Source organism: Rhodnius prolixus, unplaced genomic scaffold (assembly GCF_049639745.1).
Source record: "Rhodnius prolixus isolate KJV_2025 unplaced genomic scaffold, Rpr scaffold_9, whole genome shotgun sequence".
Lineage (NCBI taxonomy): Eukaryota > Metazoa > Arthropoda > Insecta > Hemiptera > Reduviidae > Rhodnius > Rhodnius prolixus.
The window spans coordinates 23,250,960-23,273,978 of NW_027411604.1; the positions used below are offsets into that span (position 1 = coordinate 23,250,960).

General features: G+C 35.7%; 1 protein-coding gene across 1 annotated transcript in view; it reads left to right on the forward strand.

Annotated features, from left to right (window-relative positions):
• LOC141454485 (uncharacterized) overlaps nt 1-23,019 on the forward strand; it is a 125,532-nt gene that overhangs the window by 16,027 nt on the left and 86,486 nt on the right. The window lies entirely within an intron of this gene.

A 23,019-nucleotide genomic window follows, 5' to 3' on the forward strand; every position in this document is an offset into this window, starting at 1 on the left:
TTTCTGCCTATCACATTTTATTTTATAATACTGCAACCATAACTTCTAGGGAAGGGATTAGCTGAGTGATTAGCGTATACTGGATTCCAACGCGAAGATCATTGGTTCGAATCCAGCTGCTGGCCCTTAAATTTTCTCTTCCTAGGAGCTTTTTCTAATAGCTCCACTGTCCGGTGAAGAAAGTGTTGTCTGTCCGGAGGCGGGCAGGGCTAGTTTAAAAAGCTCCGGGCACCAATAACCTTAGATGCTGACGCGCCTTAACTACAAAATAATAATAATAAAAGTAATTGCATATTTTTTTCGGGCGTGGCTGAAAGTCCAACTACCAATCAGGTGTCGTGGACTGGGACGGAAGCTCATACTTTACTGTAAACAATTTTTTCTAACAGATAAAAAGTAGAACTGGGGATCTCCCCCTTACAAAGCCACGCTCATGATCACTAGCCCAACACCCGCTCCAATAATAATAATAATGACTCTTTTAGGGAAGGGATTAGCTATGAGGTTAGCATACTGGACTCCCACGCGGAGGTCCCGAGTTCGAATCCAGCAGCTAGCCCTTAGATTTTCTCTTCCTAGGAGCTTCTAACAGCTCACTGTCCGGTGATGGACAGTGTTGTCTGTAACGAGAGAACACTGTCCGGAGGCCGGCAGTGCACTGGAAAAAGCTCCGGGCGCTAATAACCTCAGCTGTTGATGCGCAAAAAAAAAAATAATAATAATGACTCTTTTAAATTACTATTTAGAAACCGGATCAGACTGTCGTATATTCTGAGTAGAAATTAAATGTGGTTAGAATACACCACTGACTTTCCCTAACTCCATGTTCGCACCACCTTACTCCAAGGTGGTGACTTATTTTAAGTATATTATAAGCCCTATTGGTGGGTGTTCTGAATTTTTTTCCAAATTCGTCAATTAAAGATAGTTAAAGATAACTCACCAGTCCTTATAAGTAGATTAAAATCCTCAGCTATGCTAGGGTGAGAAGGGCTGAGTTCATGCGATAATTCACTTTTTACTTTTAAATTATATATTTACAACAAACAGAGAGAAAGAATGTAAGCAAGAAATCATTATAATAGATTAGATAATTAGGTATAGTATGAGATATAAATTTTTTCCACATGCACTTCTATATACAAACGTACTACATCAGAGCCAGTAGCGGAGAGCTCCCCTCTCCATCCAACTTTTTCGTACTGAGGCGAGCGTTGTTACGCCTCCTACCACTCCACACTTGGTTACACCTCTCCTCCTTCGGGAGCGTGAAACCCTTCACGCGGAGACTCCGGATGATAGGTCTTCAGTTGGGATGCGTGAGAGATCCCCGCTGGTCGGCCGTCTTCTGTTTCCAGACCAAAAGTATTCGTGGATTTACGTTCCACTATTCGGAACGGACCTTCAAACTTGGGCGCTAGCTTACTGGCAAACCCACGATCGCCCGCAGATAATGGGTGCGATCGTCTTAAAACTAAATCGCCTTCCTTAAATGATACAATTCTTTTGCGACGATTATAATAATAACTTTGACGAGCTGAAGCTCGGGATAGTTTTGACTCCGCTATTAATCTGAACTCTTTCAGTTTTTTAATGTGATCTATCCAGACACAAGTTTTAGCAGAGTCTAACTTTTGTTTGGAATTTAAGTTACTATACAAGGTATTTGGAGGTAGGATTTCGCGTCCACAGTTCAAATAGGCAGGAGTAGAGCCTGTGGCACTATGGATAGAACTGTTCAAGGAAAACATGAGTTCGGGTAGGTACTGATCCCATTTCTTATGTTCTTTCTCCACCAAGTACGAAGAGATTATACTTTTGACTACCCTGTTGGTTCGCTCCACTGGATTGGCTTGAGGCCAGTATGGAGGTGTTCTGCTGAGAGTGACTCCTAGGCTTGATGCTAGATCTTCGACCAGTTTATTTACGAACGGGGTTCCGTTATCGGTGTGTAATGTCCGAGGTGTTCCCCATCGATAGACCACAAATTGTCGAAACGCTTTACACACATTGGTGGCGTTGGCTGTCCTGATCGGAATAATTTCTGTCCACTTAGTGAATGTGTCGACAAAGATTAAAAGATATGAAAATCCATTTGATGATCTAGGCAGGGGTCCCATTATATCAGCTGATACAATGTCCCAAGGTTTTGTATATTGTCGAGGATTCATTTTTCCCTCAGGTAATCTCTGAACTGGTTTGATTTTTTGGCATACCTGGCATCGTTGGATATATTTACCGATGTCGGCATGCATACCTGGCCAATAATATAAACGGGAGATACGGTGCAAGGTTTTCTCCTGACCAAGATGACCAGCATCGGGACGATCATGGTTCTCTTGGAGAATCTGGTTGATATAATCCTTCGGGACAACCAGTTTCCAGGATAAAGAATAATCTGTTGGTATGCTTGACTCATCAGGCATTATATGGCGATACAAGTGTGTTCCCTCCAGCTTCCAGTCCGGCAAATCATTTGGCCTTCGGCGTATCTGCTCCGCTTTGGACTTATACCAGGTGTCCTTAATGACTGTGAAGTTGTTTATAAGAAAGATCTCTTCTTCCGGAGGAGCCTCTTCTGCAGGAAGACGAGAAAGAAAATCCGGAACAGAGTGTGCTGATCCCTTGCGATAGACGATATCGTATTGGTAACTCTGAAGCTCCAGTGCCCAACGTGCTAATCTACCTGTTGGATTCTTGAGATTGTTGAGCCATTTCAGACTGGCATGATCTGTAATGACAGTAAAATGATAACCCTCGAGGTAAGGCCTGAATTTGCGCACTGCCCAAATAACGGCAAGGCATTCCTTCTCGGTTACACTATAATTAATTTCTGCCTTAGTTAGTGCTCGACTGGCATAAGCAATCACTTTTTCCTGGTTGTCCTGCTGTTGCGTGAGTACCGCACCGAGACCGGTAGAACTGGCATCAGTTTGAAGAACAAATGGCTGACTAAAATCTGGCCTGGCCAAGACTGGTTCTGAAGTTAGGATCTCCTTGATTTCTTCTAATGAATTATCTTGGGCCTCATCCCAGATGAAAGGTTTTCCTTTCTTCAGTAATTCGGTCATGGGTCGGATACGATCAGCAAAATTAGGTATGAATCGGCGGTACCAGGACGCCATACCGATTAGTCTCCGCAGTTCATGAATATTCTTGGGTGCTTGATATTGAAGCAAAGGTTCTATTTTTTGTGGGTCTACTTGTAGTCCATGTTCATTTATTAAGAACCCTAGGTATCGGATTTCGTTGCATGCGAACTCGCTCTTTTCTGGATTCAATCTTAGTCCGGCTTGTCGCAGTTTTTCCAAAACTAGTCTGAGGTAATGAAGATGTTCTTCAAACGTTGCTGTAGCAATGATGATGTCATCTAGATAGGCAAAGCAACACGGTGCAAGATCCGGCGTTATGATAGAATCAAGCAGTCTCTGAAAAGTTGCTGGAGCGGTACAAAGTCCATAAGGTAACCTCTTGAAGTGAAAGAGACCTCGACCCAATACTATGAACGCAGTAATTTCTCTGGATTCTATAGATAAAGGTATTTGATGATAGGCGTGGGCTAGGTCTATCTTAGAGAGATATCGGCACGCTCTTAACTGATCTAGCAGCGACGTCATATTAGGTAGTGGATATACATCTGGTTTAGTAATACCATTGATCTTGCGAAAGTCAACGCAAAATCGATACTTTCCATTTGGCTTTTTAACCATTACCACAGGACTTGCCCATGGGCTATAAGAAGGTTCAATGATGTCCTCCTGTAGCATTCTGTCCACTTCCTTATTTATTTCATCCTGAATTACCGGAGAGACAGGATAGGCTCGTTGCTTAATTGGGGGGTGATCTCCCACGTTGATAAAATGTTCAGTTAACCTGGTCTTCCCGATCGAACTGTCCATACTTCCAACTTCCTTTTCCAAAAGATAATCAAGCTGCTTTGCTTCCTCTGGTGCTAGTCGTTTGAGGCCGGCAACCTCAAAGGGTCTGGAGGATGGTTCGGTTAAAAAGGATGAAGTATTTTCTGGCTGATCTCTGAACCACCATAAGCCTGCTGCTGTGTCGATCACTATCCCCAACGATTTTAAGAAGTCCATACCCAGTAGACAAGGTACCGTTAATGTGGGTAACAGGGTAAGGCTTAATTTAACTTGTCGTTCCTGAATGAAGGCTATAAAGGCAACTACATTCTCGACAATCTCCTTGCCCCCATTAGCGACTGAAACTTCGTGAGGAATAATATTGCTTATTTTGATCTGTGACGAAGGTATGAGAGCCAGTCCTCCGGTACTTATATAAGAATGATTAGCTCCCGTATCAACCAGTGTAGGTATAGAGATTCCTCCAACTTTCAACGATATGAAAAAGCGATCCTCACCTTTAGTGAGGGAAGATATATGTCTATGTTGCTGTTGTGGTTGTGGGTTGAGGTCATTGGGAAAGATATCAGGGCCAGTGGAGACCTCTTCAGACTGGACCCTCTTTAGTTTCCCTTATGGCAATTAGGGCAATGTTTCCGGGTTATGCCTCGAGTCCCACAATGATAGCAGAAAATAGTTCTAGTCTTTATACATGCTGGATATCGGTGGCCATTTTCAAGGCAATTCCAGCAGACAATCTTAGAAGAGGTATCAGCATCGTTCTTCTTCTCTATTGCAGTAATACCTGTTTCCTCTTTAGCAGAGTTGGTAGAGGCATTATTTTTGGTTTTTGGTTTCTTAGGTCTTTGTTGCTTTGGGTAAGCCTGTTGGACTGAGGCAACCGAAGACATCTTCTTAGAACTTACTTTAGGTAGAGGACCTGGTTTATAGGCAACCTCAGGAAACATACTTCGATCCACTGGAGGTGGGGATCGAAAAGTCTTCGCCCTATCTTCGATCCTTTCAAATTCTTGACCCAAGCTCATCAGATGTGCCACGGAAGTCACCTCAGATTTCCTAATATATAGCTGGTACTTGGGTAGTAAATTATTATAGATGGTAGAAATTTGTTCGGGTTCGGACAAAGGGTGAGTTAATTTCTTCATTAATGTTTTGAGACTTATGACAAAGTCCAAGATCTTTTCATACTCCCCTTGAGTCCTTTTTTCAATTTCCTTTTTAAGTTTCTCCTGATAGTTGGAAGGAAAGAAGGTAGCTCTGAAAGCTGTCTCAAAGTCATTCCATTGTGTCCAATTGTCTATTTCAAGGCGACACCAATTGAGTGGAGTGTCCTGGAACAGTTCTGGTAGATACAACAGTAGCTCCTCTTCACTGATTTTGGAGGCTTTCCTTTTTTCATTGATTCGTAAAAGAAAACCTTCAGCACTGAGAGATGTGGTATTGTCAAATTTTAAAGAACTGAAGAAATGAAATCTAAAATCAGTTGGATATGAGGATATTGTAGGAGACGGATCCTCCTTCAAACTAGGATTAACTTTTGGTTGTGGCATTTTATAGAGTTCTTTAGTAGATATGGTAGAACTTACGGTCCAAAGCCAAGGGTTTTCTAAGAAAAATGTTTTGATTCGAACCCTAAGGTTATCAACTGTGTCTTTTGGCCCTAAATTCCAACACCTGTTAAATTCCAGTAATTCTTCTTTCTTCCAATAATAAAGCCAATTTAAATGAGGTTCCTCAGGAGAGAGTGTACTGTCAGTTGACATTCGCCGAGGGTTCGTAGTACTTATAGAAGTGGGAAGGAAAAGTTAGGAACTGAATAGAAAAGAAAAGATAGATCAAACTAAATTCCAAAAAAATGAAAAAATAGCATTCCAGATTCATGCAAATAATACTAAGAAAAATAAAACGTGTGTCTGTCTATGAAAAATAGTGTTACTTCGATTAATTTTGTTTTTCTTTCTAAGAGCTTCTTAACTTTAAACTATTTACAAAATTTATTTTATTTTACTAAATGAAAGAAATAAGAACAAAAATACAATTAATGAAAATAATTGAACAAAATTCTCTGCGAGGGAATAATAATGAAATAAAATTTAAAATTAATAATTATAATTCAAAGAATAAAGTCAGTTAAAAGCCTGTAATCATTAAATTAATATTAAAATAAGAAAATCTTCTTCATTGTTTATGAATAAAAAAAATAGATAAAGCATAAAATAGTTACAGTTAAATCAAAGAAAATAATAAAATAATAAAGTATATAGTACATTAGCGAACATCAGAAGCAAATCAATATGCAAAGTATGTGATAATTATTAATTAAGCAAAGGAAAAAGCAATGTCAATACTTCATGCAAGATAGTTTAGAACAAAAGCATAGTAGTAAGTAAAAATACATAATGATATTAGCCATACCTTAAGTTAAATATATTTAAAATTTGTTAAGGAATAGACAAAGAAAGATGAATTAAATTCTATAAATTAGGTAACTAAGTTATCAGTCGATAAATAAAACAAAAATTAAGTAACAGTTTATTTCATTCAGTATATTCATTGTTTTGTTTATCTCAATTTTTCTTATATTTATCTCTTTTTTTTTTTTCTTTCTAATATTCACTTAATGAACTAAATTTAGTCTAGGTAAAAGTGACAATAAATATTTTCCTTTGAAGTTATAGGAGAGTTACCTAAATTGGAAAAGATTCCTCTTAGAACATCGAAAAATAGAGTAATATAACTTATAAGAAATAAATCATTTACCTAGTTTGTTACCATCAAAATTCTTAGATAATTATAGAATAAACCCCATATGCTGGATAAATTAAAGTAATTATTATCTAGCGTCTTAAAATTTTTTTTTTTTTTTTCCTAGTTGAGTTATTTTAATGGTTTAAGCCTTAATAAAACTAGTTCTGGAATACGAAAATACTGAAGAAATAGGAAAATGAGAATAATTTAAATTTTCAAAATTCAATTTTGTTACATTAATTTCAAGATAACATTTCAATAGATTTCTCTTGATTTATTCAGAATTTTCTGATGTTTATTGAAGCTAGTGATTATTTATATATCAACTGGTTAATGTAGTTGTAGTAAGAGATCACAATACTGGTTTTGATAGATAAAAGCAACTCATTTGAACTCTCGCACAGTAAACAACAACAATGCATCAGTATTTCTTACTTTCCTACATAAAATAATTATTTTTAACTTTTTATTTTATTTTATATTTTTATAATTTGGTAAAATTACGCTCAGATATAGTTTTTTTTTTTTTTCTATTACTAGTACAATTTATGTTACTGAATACTTGTAATTTAATTAAATTTTCTTTCAAATTAGTTAACAGAAATGTAAATCTCTCACATTAAACTAATAATGAAATAAATTTTTTCTTAGGATTAATTACTTACTGTCTAATAAAGAAATTATAACTACTTACAAGAAATGAATTTTCGCCTCTCGAGCCCCTCAGGTTGGGCGCCACTATTTATAAGCCCTATTGGTGGGTGTTCTGAATTTTTTTCCAAATTCGTCAATTAAAGATAGTTAAAGATAACTCACCAGTCCTTATAAGTAGATTAAAATCCTCAGCTATGCTAGGGTGAGAAGGGCTGAGTTCATGCGATAATTCACTTTTTACTTTTAAATTATATATTTACAACAAACAGAGAGAAAGAATGTAAGCAAGAAATCATTATAATAGATTAGATAATTAGGTATAGTATGAGATATAAATTTTTTCCACATGCACTTCTATATACAAACGTACTACATCAGAGCCAGTAGCGGAGAGCTCCCCTCTCCATCCAACTTTTTCGTACTGAGGCGAGCGTTGTTACGCCTCCTACCACTCCACACTTGGTTACAATATAGTACATTTTTTAGTCCGGCATTCTGATTTTGTATAAAAGCTTATTGGTGAATCGGATAGTGGCACCTAATACAGTTTTTAAATTTTGTCATTACTGCCATTTTCTTTTCTTAAAAAATTATGCACACGGCCACATAGATTTTAAAATCTACTTTTTTTGAATTCAAGGGCCTCAAAAAAATAAAATCCCAATTTAACTCGATATTCGAAAACATTTGAAAAGAACGTAATTTCTTCTTAGCTAGTACAATATGAGAATGTAATAATAATAATAATGGAAGGGATTAGCTATGCGGTTAGCGTATTGGACTCTTACGCGGAGGTCCCGGGTTCGAATCCAGCTGCTGACCCTTAGATTTTCTCTTCCTAGGAGCTTCTTGCAGCTCACTGTTCGATGATAGACAATGTTGTCTGATACGAGAGAACACTGTCCGGAGGCCGGCAGTGCACTGAAAAAAGCTCCGGGTGCCAATAACCTTAGATGTTGACGCGCCTTAAATCATTAAAAAATAAATAAATAAAATAATATTATAACAATAATAATAATATAATCTTAATATAATAATAATAATAATAATAATAATATTATAATAATAATAATAAAATGTAGCGAAGCAAATTTATTTTCACACAGTTTGCCAATAACCAGAGTGGGGTCCATGGAATAGAAGAGTCTGGAATGAGGTGCTGGTTAGCATGAGAACAGCTATGCAGGCGTCACACATCCAAACCTATTGTTTCTGTTATATGTTGTTTGTAGACATGTTTCACAGACAATAATCATTTTCCACACACTAAATAACCTCTCATTTATTATTAACTTATTTGCAGTCACCTCTTAGAAAGAGAGAAAAAAAAAAGGCAGCTACTAGCTGAGTTCTAAGGGAGCATTGTAGTAACACAGTTGCTTTCATTCTCACTGACTGGTACATTCACTGTTTTACCTAGAAATTTACACAAAGACTTCCAGCATTCTCTTTAACAAAATAAATAAAAGGAATACCAAATTCTTGTGAGGACTCACTAGTAATGAACCAAGGTATCCCCTTCCACCAAAGGGCGGATATTGAACAGTCCAAAACCGCTGTTAAAACGATACTTCTCTTTTAATAGTTATATAAAATCGCTGAATATATATGTTATGAAAGAAAGGGACAAAAAAAAAATGAAAACCTAACTACATAGGTAGTAGTAAGGGAAAGTCGTGTGAGTGTGCATATTAGATATTAAATTGGAAATACATTAAGTTAATAATCTTGGTGAATAGAGCCGAAAATAGCCGTCAATAACCGATCGCATTCGGCTACCTAGAATAGAAGAGAAAGAAAGTCGTGTGAGTGTGCATATTAGATGTTAAATATTAAATTGGAAATACATTAAGTTAATAATCTTGGTGAATAGAGCCGAAAATAGCCGACAAAAACCGATCGCATTCGGCTTGTTTGGAATAGAAGAGAAAGTCGTGTGAGTGTGCATATTAGATGTTAAATATTAAATTGGAAATAAAGTTAATAATTAAGGTGAATTGAGCCGAAAATAGCCGACAAAAACCGATCGCATTCGGCTTGTTTGGAATAGAAGAGAAAGTCGTGTGAGTGTGCATATTAGATTTTTTTTTTAATGATTTAAGGCGCGTCAACATCCAAGGTTATTAGCGCCCGGAGCTTTTTCCAGTGCACTGCCGGCCTCCGGACAGTGTTCTCTCGTTACAGACAACACTGTCCATCACCGGGACAGTGAGCTGTAAGAAGCTCCTAGGAAGAGAAAATCTAAGGGTCAGCTGCTGGATTCGAACCCGGGACCTCCGCGTGGGAGTCCAGTATGCTAACCTCATAGCTAATCCCTTCCCTCATATTAGATGTTAAATATTAAATTGGAAATAAAGTTAATAATTAAGGTGAATTGAGCCGAAAATAGCCGTCAAAAACCGATCGCATTCGGCTTGTTTGGAATAGAAGAGAAAGAAAACCGTGTGAGTGTGCATATTATATTAAATGTTAAATATTAAATTGGAAATAAAGTTAATAATTAAGGTGAATTGAGCCGAAAATAGCCGACAAAAACCGATCGCATCCGACTTGAAATGAGAGAAATTATAATAAAAAGACACGGCTAAGGCTGGTTGGGTTACAGATCCAGTAATTCCTAGAAATCTCTACTTTTTCCAGCTAATTTGAGGTTCTCTAACCCAACCTGCCTTGATAGCATAGGTTTAGACTGAATTTACTGTTCTGCACTTAGTTTATCGACTATATCTCGGGAACGAATAATCGCACAGAGTTCAAATTTGATATTTCGTTCAAGTGATATCACAAGAAGCGACAGCAATTTTTGGGTCACCGGAAGTACCACTTTACTGAATAGTTTTTTCACTTTTTGAACTTTTTCTCAAAAATCCACTTCTTGGATTTTTTCCAAACTTGGAATAATTATAGCTAAAAAATAGTTCTATAACTTTTATAGTTAACATTTTTCTGGATTACTTCGATTAAGGGCACTTTTGGGGGAGGGGGTGGTGAGGTAGTCCGGTAGAATGCCAGCTTGCAGTAATATATGGACTTAATTCCTGTTAAATATATATTTTGTAAAATAATAATAATAATGTAATTATGTAAAAGAATTTATATGTTACATGGGTTTGGTACAGAACATAAAAACATTTACTTGTTACAACCAATTAGAGAAACATAACTAAGATAGATGCTGAAATAGTTACTATACCCAATAAAATAAAATGAATGACAATATAATGAATTTTTCTTGCAGTTTTTGACAATCAACCCTTATACAAGTGTCCTACAGAACAGTTATAATAAATAAGGAAGGATTCAGCTAAGTATATAACATAGTAGATTCCCAAGGAGAGAAATTGGATTCAAATCCATCTGATCACTCTTAGATTTTTCTCTTCCTAGAAGCTTTTAAAAGTCTGTTGAATTGTCAATATAAGTGTTGCCTGTAACGAGAGAACATGAAGGCTGGCAGTGCACTGAATAAAAACTGCTATTTCTAGATGATACTTGCACAGAATTAATTAATCAGTGAACTTCAGCTACTGAAAGTCACTATTCGTTTTTAGTAATAGGGTACTACCGGAAACAGGAATTGTAATCGCTAGATTACAGTCAGGTTTCCTGGTAGGTTACTACAAAATTTCAATTTCCGGCGATTTTTTATTTTAAAATAGTTATTTATTTAACAAATGCGGAAAGTAGTACTTTTCCTCGCACGAGTTTGCACGCACGAGCGAGCGAAGCGAGGCGAGTACAAGTGCAAATTGCCGAGTGTGAGGAAAATACTTTACACTCGAGTTAAATATTATATTTTTTTCTGCAACCATTAGGGTTATTAACTAAAAAAAACTAAACAGGAATCACTAGAATCCAGTTTAAATTTCTATAAGGTTTCATACGAAGTACAAATGAATACCAACTTTTCAAAGAATCCGTCCATTTAGGACATCAATATAAAGGTGTACGTGAACATATCGGAGAAAGGTAGGCGCCACAGTAGCCGAGCGGGTTAAGAGGCGAGACCTGCAAAGCTAATATGCATTGTGGTACTGGGTTCGATTCCCGGTCTTGGCCTTGGATTTTATTTAATGGTTAAATGAGAAATAGTAAAGTACGTTTGCTAGTTGCCTCCGTCCACGACACCTAGTAAATGGTAGTTGGACGTTAAGCCCCGCCTGAAAAAATAGGCGATTACTTTACTTTCTATAAGGTAACAATATAACCTTTTTAACTGTTATAATTAAAAATATCTAATTATTTATCAAAATATTATTTCTATTTCTATATTCCTTTCAACTTTTATTTTATTTTTTTAATATTCGTTTTTTGTTTATTTAGATAAAATAAATTTAAATACGCTTATTAAAGTTTTACAGAAAATATTTAATAATAAAACTTCTTATATCAAGGAAGCACAATAAAGTTTTTCCACTCACTAGTGAGGAAAGTGACACTAATGGGAATTTTCCGCACTAGTGAGGTACTCGTAAAGTTGGTATTACACAGCTGATTATAATGGAGTAATGAGAACATTCCTACATGGTTACAGAAAAAATATTTGTATTCCAAAAAAAAAGCACTTGTCAAAACACTGAGAAAAGGAAACTATTTCTAAAAAACACTCGAACTTAGAGGACCTAAAACAGATATATTTCTGATTAAAATTCGAAATCAAGAATCTGACGTAATTACAATACTTTTTGTTTATCTAGTTAGGGAAAATTGAGAAAAAAAGCTTTTATTATTTAGTAAATATGATCATTTGTTTAAAAAATAAATCTTAGAAAAACAATAAAAATTATTCAAGTATTCAAGAGTGTCTGTCCTTCATTCGAAATAATATTCAACGGCGTAATAAATTTGAAATTTATAGTAGTATATTTTTAAATGTTTGCAAGCATTTTAACTTGCTTTCGATATTTTAAACGGTTTATTATTTATGCATGGTAGAAAATATGGCCACAACTGGGCATAAATTTAATCAAATATATTAGGTTTTTCTTTTTAAAAATGCGAGCACGCAACTCTGGTTTAGGATTTAGGTAAAGTAATGTCTAATTTTTCAGGCATTTCTCCTACTGATCTCTGCTTAAAAAAAATTTGTTTGGAAGTTAAATGTTCTGTATTTAAAAGGTCGTTTGGGGCTTGTGATAAGGGGCGACCCTATCCTTTATCTTTGATCCTCTAGCCCTCCAGAGTAGGAAAAATCACTTCCAAAATCCGTCTAGCAACTTTCCCCAGGATGTTGCTCCTCTGAATTTAGTAACCACAAGATTAGCTTCATTAGACAAGCAAACCAAAACTTACCGATCTATTGGGCGTATGCCTGATTGGAACACGAATTACTGAACTCCAGAAGTATGCGCTGATTTCAAAGCACAACGCTTCCAATTAGAGGAGTTGCAGTAGGAGTGCACCTTAAGGGTCATGCTTGAAATAAACACCCACAAATTTGGTTAGACATAGCTTTTAAAAGTTAAGCTTTGATTTACATGGCGTTGATCTACATCTACGAATTCTTGACTTAAATCCGAATCGAATGACACCTCATTCATGAAAATCGATTCTCGCGTTTAGGCGCTACGCAGTTTACAAAAAAGGTAACAAGAACAAAAAAAAAAACAATTTTTGAAAAAGCCGTTTTTGCTCATTTTCAGCAACTTTTTTTTCTCAAAATCTATTTAATCTATGTTGTTGCAAAAAAATTTACAGTTATAAAGGAGCATTTGCCCTATATTATAACGAAAATTTGGGAATTTTATCTTTTATAGAAAAAGAGAAAAAACAATTGTCATAGTTGGGTGTTTTTCAACGTTACGCTTTTTCGTGCACTTTTTGACGATCAACCCTAATACAACTGTCCTATCGGACAATTTTAATATGTGTGCACGAAGTGTGTAACGATTTAGCTGCGCATGATTCGAACATTGTTTCGTCGCACAGGTTCTTTCAGCTCTCCATGCTTCATCTTCACCTTTTTTCAATAATATCTGATTGGTTTAGCCCTTAAACAATAACTGGTAGCAATCGTAAGCGATAAACCAGAACAGTACGTTTTCGCAGCTCGAAAGTGAATCCTTTCTATTATTTAATAGAATTTAATTAAATAGAAGGCGCCACGGTAGCTGAGCGGTTAGAGACGAGAACTGCAAAACTAGTATGTATTGTGGTATTGGGTTCGATTCCCGGTTTTAGGCCTTGGATTTTATTTAATAGTTAATAAAAGAAATTAACAGTAAAGTAGTTTGCTAGTCGCCTCCATCCACGACACCTAATTGGTAGTTGGACGTTAAGCCCCGCCTGAAAAAATAGGCGATTACTTTACTTTTTACTTTAATTTAATGGAAAGGGAGGAATAAATAAATAAATAATAATAAAAATAATAAAATAAAATAAAGTAAAATAAATAAATAATGAACATAAAAAAAGAAAATTATATTATAAATAATGAAAATTTATAAATAAATATTAAATGAAAATGCTTTAATACGTGTTAAGAACTTGTATATTTACTTAATATGGACTTGAGTTTGTTAAAAGATCTGTAATATCTGTAAGTATTCTGGATTTGACGGTTTATAATGTATGAAAATGTAGTTACTGTTTTTTGAATGGAACTCGCCTGACGGTCTTATGTCTATGGATTTGTTACGGTGTATTGGAATGGATTATGTATTCTTTTGGCATTGAATAAATAAACGTATATAAATAATAAAATTAATCTCTTTTTTTGATATCACTGTACACGGCTGATTTTAAATGGTACTTCGGACTGCGAGTTAAAAATCCGTACGGTTAAATAAACCCCCTGGCAAGCACTTTAGTTCCATTTTGAGAAGGAAATTAGAAAAAAAGAGGGACGAATAAAATGTCCTACCCAAATATAAGTACCTATAAACACCATAAACTTCTACTAAAAATGAAATCAATTATAAACAGGGCGTTAATAGTTGCACAAAATATGGTAAATATTTAGTGTAAACTGGGCAATACTAAAAAGTTTTGTGAAATATTAAACATGTTTAGCAAATATACACAGATATTTAGCACGTTCCTGCTTTGCAAATAAACACAGGTATAGTGTAAATATGAGTTCAGTTTTATATAACAAGGTGAGAAGGGGGGCGAGAAGCAGAGGAAGGGGTAAAAAAGTAAATGTGCATAGAACTAGACTAAGTGGACGCTTTGGTTGGTAAGAGTGGGATGGCAAACAATATAATGTTTACCCACATTGAGCAAACAAAATGTGCAGAACTTATTGTGTTCTTCTAGCTGGGCCACGGGCAGAGCCGGGCTATAAAACACTCGCGTCAATATAAAGAAACAATATTCTCCTTTACCCATTGTTTCCCAAATCAATACAATAATAACGACAATACTAAACACTAAACATCTATTTATTTAGTAATAAATATTACTATAACAAATAGAAAAACCTTGTAGTTTTGAAAATTTTGTTATTCACAACTTTTTTTTTTTTTGTCGAGAAAAAAAAGGAAGTATTTTACTAATAACAATAAATAAATCAGCGAAGCGATTAGCTATGCCGTTAGCGTATTGGATTCCCATGCGAAAGTCCCGGGTTCGAATCCAGCTGCTGGCCACTTAAATTTTCTCTTCCTAGGAGCTTCTCACAGCTCATTGTCGGTGATGGAAAGTGTTGTCTGCAACGAGAGGGGCCAATAAAATAAAATTCAAATATTGACACGCCTTAAAACATTAACAAAAATGAAGAAAAAAAAAAAACCCTTTAATTAACAGTCCACAGCTATAAGCCAAATCCTCTTCAACTTGTACAAGTCTGTCGTGACTCTCTCACTTGTTGCTACGAAGAAGAGAGACTGGAAATGAACGCTGAGAAATGCTAATGACTGTCCGTGCAACAATAAGAACTGAATTCCGGAATAGTTACCCACAAGCTATTTGATTAAGAAATGAACAATCCCTAAAGAAGTGGCTAGTCCACCATTCCGTGACTGGATATCAACCATGAAACCAGTAGTTAAACTGTTAAACCACCTAACTGCGCCACCGTCGAATTTCTAAATATATTTTCAAATTATATTTATCACCTTTTAAAGCACGTAATAACTATTTGTTTAGCCAAAATTGTCACTTGGAAAGCTTTTAAATCTATAATCTCGCTTTTCCCTTTAATCGATTTCTTACAAAACTGAAATTGTAGCAATGCTTTTTAAGGAATTATATAAAAGTAATCGCACATTTTTTTCAGGGGGGTTTGTGACACGTGCAACCTACCAATTAGGGGCGGAGGCTAAGCCCATACGACTTTAGTATTCAACATTTCTTTCTAACAAATAAAAAGTGGCTACAAGCGGGATTCGAACTAGAGGGTCACCCACTAACAAAGCCACGCAATTGACCACTAGACCAACCACCGGCACATTATAACGCTGAATATTCATTCGCATCCTATCTCATAAATCTAAAATTAGTTATAAATAATATAAAATCATAATTAATAAATACAATATTTTCATTTCTTCCCATGGGAGCCTGGAGTAACCAATCCTGGCTCAGCTCCCCTCGCTCCAAGAGAAGGAGGCTCCCATTACAGTTCAAGAAGACTTCCTACAGGTCCAAAACGTTGCCACCCCGGGAAAATCTAGCCTGTACTAGTCCCTGCCACATTCCTTCACAACTTAATCAATTCTAAATTCTAAAGAAATTACATATTCGTTCAAATAAGAAAAAAGAAAGCATAAAACAACTTAAAAATGTGATGAGGTTCACAGTGGTTAGATAATATCATTGATTTGATCCGTCAAGCGATGCAGTTGCTGAGATTGAGTAGTGACTGGCAGCGCATATCGGATATGAAGTTAAAATCTCTACAACAAATTGATTAATCTATCTCTGATGATTGGATGAAAAGTCCGAAACCCGTCAGAGATGAAAGATCTGAAACCAGTCAGGGATGAAAGGTCGGAAACCAGTCAGGGATTAAAGGTCTGAAACCAGTCAGGGATGAAAGGTCCGAGACCAGTCAGGGATGAAAGGTCGGAAACCAGTCAGGGATGAAAGGTCTGAAACCAGTCAGGGATGAAAGGTCCGAGACTAGTCAGGGATGAAAGGTCCAAAACCAGTCAGGGATGAAAGATCTGAAACCAGTCAGAGATGAAAGGTCGGAAACCAGTCAGGGATTAAAGGTCTGAGACCAGTCAGGGATGAAAGGTCCGAAACCAGTCAGGGATGAAAGGTCTGAAACCAGTCAGAGATGAAAGGTCCGAGACCAGTCAGGGATGAAAGGTCCAAAACCCGTCAGGGATGAAAGGTCGGAAACCAGTCAGGGATACCAACAAACACACGAGCTACTACGAATAGATTCAACGATTGATAAAACAATTGATTGCGATAAGAGAAAGAACTGCAAACAGCTCGCATAATATCTTTTTCATTGCCACAACTTGCGTAGTGTATCCTAGACTTAGGATACAATTAACTTATGGTAGAATTACGGCTTATATTTCTAACATTTGAATGTTACTTTAGTGAGTGCAATATGCAACATTCTGGTGCTCATTATCACTGTTAAAAACTAATTATCTCTTCAATTAAAGATAAATGCTTAATTGGTGTAATTACTAAAGAAAAGGCCACCAAAGATCGCCCTTGAACTAGCACCAAATATACATTAATCCAGACGAATAAAGTTAGATTTTTGCTCTTGCTTCGAGTACCGAGCCAAAAAATGAGTATGAACAACTGCATTTGAAGGATTAAATGATTTCCTTCTATTTCATGAATCCTCATTCTTCGCTTCGACATTGTTCTGTGACTCTCAAATTCTTTAATTTTCTAGATCCTTTCTAGGATGTTAGCAGCATAAAGGCGATCTTAATTCTCCTAATTTCTTTGACTTAATGGATGTCCATTGCGGAGATCCCTCATTCAATTACCAGTAACCATTCTTCGTTAAATTTTTATTTACCTCCCAACGAGTTTCTCTTATCAGCCACTTTCCGGTGATAGTGTTCTGTATAACGAGAGAACACTGTACAGAGACCGACAGTGTTCTAAAAAAAAAGGCTCCATTCGCCAGGTGATGACGTGCCTTAAATTTAAATAATCAAATTAATAGTAATCAACATCTTTGTATGAATAGTTTTGGACATTAACGCCTTTGGGCAACGGCCGTTAATGACTCCTAAACTATTCATCCATGTAAGTTAATGGTATACGCCATATACAACATCCGTCCACAGCACAAACAAAATAAACGTTGGGTCTTTGACCTTCTTTACTGAAAATCCATTTGGTGACGTCACTAATTTATCACCAATATCATTGGATAACTCTTTATGGAGAATGTTAATTAAAGAATATTTAGTTTGGCCAATTGAAAGAATACAAAATGTAAACATTAGTTGCCCAATCATGCAACTATAATAATCATGTAACTTATATGATGTAATAAGGCTAACATAGATCCACTTTCATAATTTTTGGAAATAAGGCCTGAAAAGAAGTGAATTTTACTGAACTCGTACGAGGTGTGGCCATTAAATAACGAGACTATTGCTGTAAAACATTTTATTTTAAATTTATACATATTTAGTTATTATCACCTTCAATATACACCCCTCCCCTATCCCTACAACGCTCCAAGCGAATTTACCATTGTTCGAAACCGTGCTGGAAGTCTTTTTCTGTGAGCTCCTGCATGACGCGTGCCGCTTTTTCTTTCACAGCTTCAACGGACTGAAATCGTGTTCCTTTTAATGCAGATTTGATTTTGGGGAACAGATAAAAGTCATATGGGGCCAGGTCAGGCGAATAAGGCGGATGGTCTAAAACTGGACAATTGACAGACAATGCAGTGTGAGCTGGCGCGTTGTCTTGATGGAGAACCCCGTGACTTGTTCTTCCACAAATTGGGTCGTTTTTTTCCTGACTCTTTCACGGAGTTGAGCAAGCACCTCACGGTAGTAATGTTGATTAATTATAATCGATATTTTCATCCGTTTTGGACGTGGAAGGGCGACCCGGGCGGTCATCATCATCGACGTCTTCTCGGCCATCTTGGAAGCGCTTGAACCACGCAAAAACTCGCGCACGCAATAAACATTCATCGCCATAAACTTCTTTTAATAACAGATAAGTTTCAGTAGTGGTTTTACCCAGTTTCATGTGAAATTTCACGACAATTCGTTGCTCTACTACATGTGTAGAGTATCATGTTTTCGGCAAAACGAAACTAAACACCTCTTACACAAAGAACGGTTCCGGTCAGACAGATTTCTCTACAAACACGTGAGACGCTGCAATCGAAAGAGAAGGCTTTATGCTGGACAGCTGTCGGTCGTTAGGATTTGGCGCATGCATAGTTCTTCTGTAGCAGCATCAGTCTCGTTACTTAATAGCCACACCTCGTATGGCCACCTTCCAAATTCAATTTGTTCCAAAATGTCGTTAAATTTGACGGAAGGAAAGGTTAAGTTGCAAAATGGCTCCAAAAGGCGTAATGAAACAAAAGTGAATGAGAACTGATGAAGTTGTTCTTAAACCAAAACTACTTAGGATACCCAAAAGCCATAACTTCCGGTCCAGTCAATCTGCTTCTCTCAGTCCGCCAGCAGACATCCTTGATTCGACATCCTTTATCCAGCATTTTCTAGGACTGCCTCGATTGCGTCTATCCTTTAAGAGGTAATAGTAGTAAACTCTTTTTGGCCAGCGATCTCCGTCCATCCTCATTAGATGGTCGTATTCTATAGAGCTTATTCACTATAGTTCTCTTAATGCCTACTTTATCTCTAATCGCAGAGTTAGGGGTATGCTGCCTTCTAGATAATATTTTTAAAAAATATAAATATTATAATAAAATTGGCATTTTTGTTAAAAAAAAAAAAAACGCTAACCGCTCCTGGAATCAACAATTGAAAAGAGAATTGATTAACTGAGTGGCTAGCGAATACTAGACTCCAACATGGAGATCATGGGTCCGAAACCAACATCAGCATGCCTCTTAGATTTTTTTCTCTTCCTAGTAGTTTCTGACAACTTACTGTCCGGATGATGGAGAGTATTGTTCAGTAACGAGAAAACACTAAGTCTACAAAATCAACTTTTAGAACCTCAAAACAGAAAACTTTGACATGACCGCTATAACTTTTCTTAGAGTAAGATGAAGTAAAAATTCTTTGATTAAATTTTCAAATTTAGGCGAAAGACATTTTTTTTTAAAAAAAAAAAAATATTTATGTTTTTAATGATTTAAGGCGCGTCAATATCTGAGGTTATTGGAGCCCGGAGCTTTTTTCTGTGTATTACCGGCCTCCAACTTACAGACAACAATGTCCATCACTGAACAGTAAGCAGTAAGAAGCTCCTATAGAAATAAAAATCTAAAGGACCAGCAGCCTGGATTCGAACCTGAGATCTCCGCATTGGAATCCAGTAATCGCTAACCACGCAGCTAATCTCTTCCCTAATAATTAATATTATTTAAACAATAAGTGAAATTATATTTTTGTTTTTTGTTTTTTAATATTATTTACATTATCTTCGCAGAACGTTTTTTTTTTTATTATTTGTTTGTTTTGTATTATTGGGAAGCAATCTATCGGGAAATCCAGATTGATATAGTTTCTGTTTATAAGCAAAAATTAGTTAACCACCCGTCTTATCACATTCAATTACGTCACAGTTTTCTCTCCAACTGTTTATGGATCTAGAAGGCAGCGGAAGTGCATGATAAAGGATGATGATTTAAGGCGTGTTCATTTGATAACCATCCACTGTCGAAAATCTTCCCTTATAGTTTAGACACAATTTTTTTTTACTTTCTCTTCTTGTACTCAGAATGCGAAGGATGTCCTCAGACCCAACGCTGTCCTAAAGAAATCCCATTATTTTCTTGGTAAAATGTTTTAAATAAAACTTATTGATGTAAATGCAAGCAACCAGTGAATGTTCCAAAATTAATTCTGTAATGGGATACATTGAATGATTGAGTGATTGAGTTATAATAAATAACTCTGTCAGTCACAAACTTAATTTTAAGTTTGTGTTAATATTTAACTTTGATTTTTCATGTTTTATAGATTTTCATTGTTCTATACAAAACACACACCAAATCAAAAATGTATATCTCTGTTGAACACATGATATTAAAAACTTAACACTGTAGCAATTTTCCCAATTATTAGAATTAAAAGAAAATAATGTAGTTTTAATAACAGAAAATTTTAAAAGAAAAAAAAAATTGAATCGCACAGTTTAGTTTAAAAATATGCAAACAATACAATGACCAGAGTCAAGGTAAATGCGCACTGATGGCGGGCCAAGTAAACAACTGGATCGCTTTATAATCAAAGTAATTTAGTTACAGAAATAGGAGTATTAATAAACTGGAAGAGAGACTAACAGAATGTTGTTCCCTTTCTACGGCTCCATAACAACAAATATAACTTCCTTTCTGTAAAGGAAATCCGCTTTGCCCTGATAATACAATATTGATATAGGAGTAGAACCAGTCAGACAGTGGTGGGTAAAGACAAAAATATATATTGAAAGAAAATTTTTTTATAACATTCTTTCTAATTGAAATTTATATGTTTATGATGTAATAATACTAATAAATGTGATAATTTATGTTTAATATTGGAAATAAGAATTTTTATTATAAATTAAGCTAGGAAAAGTAACGAATTCAATGATTTGAGCTCCTGTATGTAAGTTCAATAACGCCTTGAGCTCCTATATGTTTGTTCTGTAAAGCCTTGAGCTCCTACAAAACTAAAATTTGAAGTTTGTTTTCATAAATTCTGATTAGTCACATTGCAAATCCATTTATGGTTCGCACGTATTGTGTTTTATTTAATAACTAATTTTTATTTAAAAATAATAATTTTTTTTTTAAATGATATTTCAAAAAGTGTTTTTCTACCAGGCGCACAGAAGAAAATATCTTAAATTTCGGTTAATGAACAATGAAATCATTGAATTCTTAATAATCTGGATTTACTTTTAAAGAAGCTGTTTGTTTTATAATCTAGATGCTAAAATTTTGGTAACAAAAAACATAGTGAGGACTCAGATACCATGCTTTTGGACGCATACCCACTTATGGATTAATTACGATACTGCTTACATTTTGTAACATATAGGAGCTCAAGGCGTTATAGAACTTACATACAGGAGCTCAATTCGTTACTTTCCAAGCTTAATTTATTATAAAAATTCTTATTTCCAATATTAATCACAAATTATCATGTTTATTACTATTATTACATATGAAAAATATTAATTTCGAACAAAATTTTTTCAACTTCCATCAACCTCCTTGACGCCATTACTATAGTTTATTTATACAAACTTACGTAGTCAATTATTTCAATTATTAGGAAAAACATGCTAATAAAGAAGTAGTTTATGGTGCAAAGGTCATAAGCGGTTAAACAAAAATGTGAATTTTTGAGATTTATACAATAAAATAATTTGTATTTAGCCTAGAATTTTAAGAGTAAGTACTTAACAAACAACATCCAGTTTGCCAAAAATCGACATAATTAATCGACTTAATCGAATTAATCGACTTCGAAAGGGGTATGGTTTGCATGAATCTGGAATTTCTCTCCAGCCTCCTGAAGAATTGGGCGTTGTTTGGAACAATTTCTTGTATGCTTCGAGTATGGCGCGATCCTGTTCAGAGAAATTTCTGTCTTCCTGATATTTAACGTTTTTAAGAAGTATTTAAAGTGAAGCTTTGGGGATAACTTTCGTCGTTAAACGACAGAGGTTGTCCAAGTGAACAGTTTAGCCTGGTTTTCTCTAAGGCAGTCTTTATTAGTTGTAGAGAAGAACATCAGTAGGTCAATCAATGTCCCTAAATTTATTTTTTTTTAATTTGACGCGTCAACTCTTTTTTTTTTTTTTGCTTTCCTCTTGCTGTTGTTAACCGCACGATCTGGAAACTCACAAGCAAATCTTCTGTCTACCAGCAAAGACAACTTGAGAGCCTAGGTTTGCTGTAAACTTCTCCTTTTATCCCCACTAATCTCATAAAACTAGCCGACGAGTAACAAAAATAATCTTTAGTGTTAACTGATATTTCTTTCTGCACCAAAATGACGCGAAAATTTGACGAGTTAAAAGAAGCTTCACGAAAATTTAAAAGCCTCAGTTGTGAACATCACTTGACTTATTTATTTATTTATTTATTTTTAATGATTTAAGGCGCGTCAACGTCTAAGGTTATTGGCGCCCGGAGCTTTTTTCATTGCACTGCCGGCCTCCGGACAGTGTTCTCTCGTTACAGACAACACTGTCCATCACCCGGACAGTGAGCTGTAAGAAGCTCCTAGGAAGAGAAAATCTAAGGGTCAGCTGCTGGATTCGAACCCGGGACCTCCGCGTGGGAGTCCAGTATGCTAACCTCATAGCTAATCCCTTCCCTCACTTGACTTATTATTAGCCCAACGCTTTAGGCCAGTGTTGGCGAACCAATGACCCGCGGGTCAGACACTGTCCCGTGCAAGCTTTTTCACTGACCCACAATTGCTAGGCAACCATTTGTTTGTTTACGCGGATTGATTTAGATTTTCTAATTGTGTGGATAATTTATATTCTATCTGTATTTTTTTTCAATCACACATTGACACAAAAAGCAATTTAGTTTGATCATTACTGTTCTAAAACGCAAATGACGACAAATGCTTTTGTAGTATTTGAAATAAAGCAAAAGTATTTACAAGATATCAAATAAAATGTATAATTTTACTCATATTTT